Source organism: Gallinula chloropus (genome assembly GCF_964237585.1).
Source record: "Gallinula chloropus genome assembly, chromosome: 22".
Classification (NCBI taxonomy): domain Eukaryota; kingdom Metazoa; phylum Chordata; class Aves; order Gruiformes; family Rallidae; genus Gallinula; species Gallinula chloropus.
In genome coordinates this window covers 3630819-3634492 of record NC_140107.1, presented here as the reverse complement: position 1 = coordinate 3634492, position 3674 = coordinate 3630819, and positions in this window count along the sequence as shown.

Here is a 3674-nt window from a genome sequence, read left to right as displayed (position 1 = left end):
CCTCCTTCAGCTTCACTCCATCCCCCTTGTCCTGCCATTATCCACCCTTTAACAAGCTGATTCTCCTCCTGTTCCTCTGCTCCCTTCAGGGACTGGCAGGCTGCAATGAGGTCCCCCCACAGCCTTCTCTTCTCCAGGCTGACCCAGCCCAGCTCCCTCAGCCTCTCTTCATAGGGGAGGTGCTCCAGCCCTCTAATCATCTTCATGGCCTCTTCTGACCCCTCTCCACCAGTCCCACATCTTTCTTGTATTGGGGCCCCAGATCTGGACACAGGACTCCAGCTGGGGCCTCACGAGGGCAGGGCAGAGAGGTACTTTAGCTTTTGTTTTGTTTTGTTTCTTTAAAAGGAAAAACACCCTCTGGTTTTCCAGCTGTTGTATTTTCTAGAAAGAGAGATGCAGACATCTTCTGCTCAGTGTTTCAAGCAGCAAGAAAAAGAATTTAGATTTATTAAATTTCCCTCTTTTTTTTTTCTTTTATTCTGAGTATGTGTGTGCTGATTAAATCCTAAGCTTCCAGTCCTGTTTTGGGGTAGACTTAGTCATGAAATTGTCTTATCCTGTTAGAACTGGCAGAGCTGAGCTGACGTGTGAGAATCCCTCAACTTCAGGTTAAGTTCAGCTGAGATAATACTTCATCATCCTCACCAAGTATAGTTGGGGTGGGGTGAGTATAAAATGGGAATAGAGCATAAATCTCTAAATCATCCGGTTCAACATCCACTGGAGACATTTTGCAAACAGTAGTTTTGTACTAAATAGAGTCTTTGTTCTGCCTGTTCATGTACAGGCTTCAACAGCAGACACCTACAGCTTTGCCATCTGAAGAAATCATCTTAGAACCTCTCACAAGTAGCGTGTCCAACGGTTGGTCGGAGGACAAACTGTTGCAATGAGTGTAGGCTGATTCAGATTTCATGAAAGCTGATGGTTTTTTTATCTGCTGTGGTGAATGAGGGACATCTGAGGCCGTTCTGATTGGGTCAGTCAGAATTGATTCCAGCCTGATGCCGATCAGCAGTTGGGTCCGAGCAGCGCTTCATGATGGGCAGATTCTACAGTTTGGAAATGGTTCAGCAGTCTGTGTTAGGACCAAAAAAGCCGTTTAATTCCAGATTGGAAGATGACAAGATTCACACCAGCTTGCTGTAAGGTATCCTATCCCAAAGTGTATCGATAGACACAGAGATATCTATGAAAAGAGAAAGCATAAGGCAAACACACACCAACACATATTTGGGCCCGGTGGTACAGGCCACCCGCGCTCATCAAGCCATAGATAGGCAGACAGGTGGATGAGGGAAGCCAGCTTACAGTTAGGATTTCCCTCTTGGAGTGCAGACTGCATCCTCAGGACATATCAGCATTCCTCAGCAGGTGACAGCTGAGGCTGCAGCACGCTGGCATCACCCTGGCAGACGGCTCTTGCCAAGTTTGCGCCTGAGAGGTGCCTCAGGATGGAGCAGCTCCCATCTGGAAGAGAGGGAAATCCATGTGTTCATTCTTTCCTAGCTGGAGGGAGAGCGGGTATCATGGTTTTGGCTCCTGATGTGATTTAGAGCAGCGAGTGGAGGCAGAGGGATGTCAGGAGTGGTTTCAATAGCACGATGCTTGCAGAGTCAAAGAAAGAAAAAATCCCCTTTGCCCGGGCACTGAGGAAGCTGTGAGAAGAGGTTTCTAAAGGGACTGTCTGCCAGTGTTTCCCAGCAGCCACTGACTTTTTTTGCTAAAGGGGGTTTTCCTCCTGGCATTCATCTTTTAGGTGGACTTTGTCAAGTGAAAAACGTGTTTTTATTTTTGCAGTGCCCCTGGACTTCAGAAAACTTCTGAGAACGATGCCCTTACGGTGATGCTGTGAAAAGCTGAAATCAAAACTCAGGAGCCTTGGTGACTGTGAAGCAGGTATTCTTTATTGCAGCACTGGGCACACAGGGGATCGCTCCTCCTAGGCTGTGTGCCGCCCAAGACAAAGCTTTCAAACTTTATACAAACTAGTTTTACATATCCATTGTATTTCTAAGAAAAAGCAGGGTTATGCAGACCATTTCCAATAAGTCATTGGCATTGACTCCTCCCAGACAGAGCATGCCCAGTGACATTCAGGGGGTCTTCTGGTGGTCATCAAGGATGAAGGCTGGACATCTGTTGTGGTTTGGCATACTTCATATTTCACTCCTGGATACCTTATCATAAAATATTTAAGAGCTTTTCAGGATATTTATTAAGCTCCACTACAGGGGGAGATGCTGAGACTCCTCAATTCCCCTCGACATCCCTATGTGAAAACCTCCTAATAAGATAAACTGAGCCCAAATGGGTGAGGTGATCTCCTTCCATCTTTACACCACAGCAGAGCCTTCTTCATCAAAGAGCCGGCTCTGCTGCCAAATCTGGAGAGGGAAGTCCCAGAGGCAGTGCGTGTTTCACAACAGCAGCAGCAAGACTCAACCCCGCCGCTACCTGTACGGGTCTGCCAACCAGACAGGTTCAGCAGGACCCAGCTCCTCCACTCCCCGTACCAGCTTTCCTACATCTTCTGAACCAGAAAGCTGCTTTTGTTTACACCAGGTCACAGGCAGTTTATCCCCATGCTCCACATCAGCAGTGATGGAAACACAGGTACTCAATACCAGACACATGTACGTCTCCCTGAGAGTCCTGCTGTGGTTAAACTCCCTTCTCTGAGGGTAGAAGAGCTGCTGCTTCTCTCTTTGCCAGGCTGGGGAGGGACCCACGGCCACACAAACGCAGACTCTTTGCCACGGCGCTCTGGGACTCGCCCTGACCCAGTCCAGGCTGCGTTTGCTTTCCCGTTACAAGACGGCTGGGCTCGGGGATGCGGGCAGGGCTCGGGGATGCGGGCGGGGCGACGCTAAACAAGCTCATTCCCCCGGACTCACGGGGCTCCCGCACCCAGCCCGCAGCCCCGAGCGGGCAGGTTACGCTCAGCCGCAGGTTGATCACAGGCCGGCAGGCCCAGGCCGCGGGGCCCCTCCCAGGCCGCGGGGCCCCTCACGCCCGTGTGGGGCACGATGAGCCGCAGCCCCCAGCGCGCCTCTCCCGCCTCACTCGGGGCCAACGGCGGAGCCCGCCGGGGCCACGACGGCTTCGCCCAGCACGGCCGGTGCCCGCAGCTGCGCCGGACGGCCCCGCACCTCAGAGGCGGGAGTGCCAGCGCAGGAACAGGCGCCGGGCCGGGCCGGGCCGGGCCGGGCCGGGCCGTGCCCCCCTTCCCAGGCCAGGGTTAACCCTGCCGGGCTGCGCCCCCGCCCCATCCCGGCTGAGGACCGGGCCCCGTCCTGCCCTGCCGGGCGCAGAGCGCGGCACCGGCTCCGCCCAGCCGCAGGGGCGGCGCCCGCCCCCGCGCAGCACAGGAGGGGAGGGGCGAGAGGGGGCGGAGCGGGGGCGGCCCCACGCGCGCTTCCTTTGTTCGGAGGCCGCGGGCGGCGCTGCCCCTTTAAATCCCCCCAGCGCCTTCTCTACCGGCGCGCCGGGTGGAAGGCGGCACGCGATTGGCTGCAGTGCCTCCAGCTCATTGGTCGCTGGGAGGAACGGCGTGTCCCGCCTCCCACGTCTCATAGGCGCTGCGAGCCGCCCGTCTGGAGCGTTAGTTCCTGACTGGGTGAATCAGCGGTCCCTGGAAACAGTTCCGGGAAACCCCGCGTGTTGCCGGG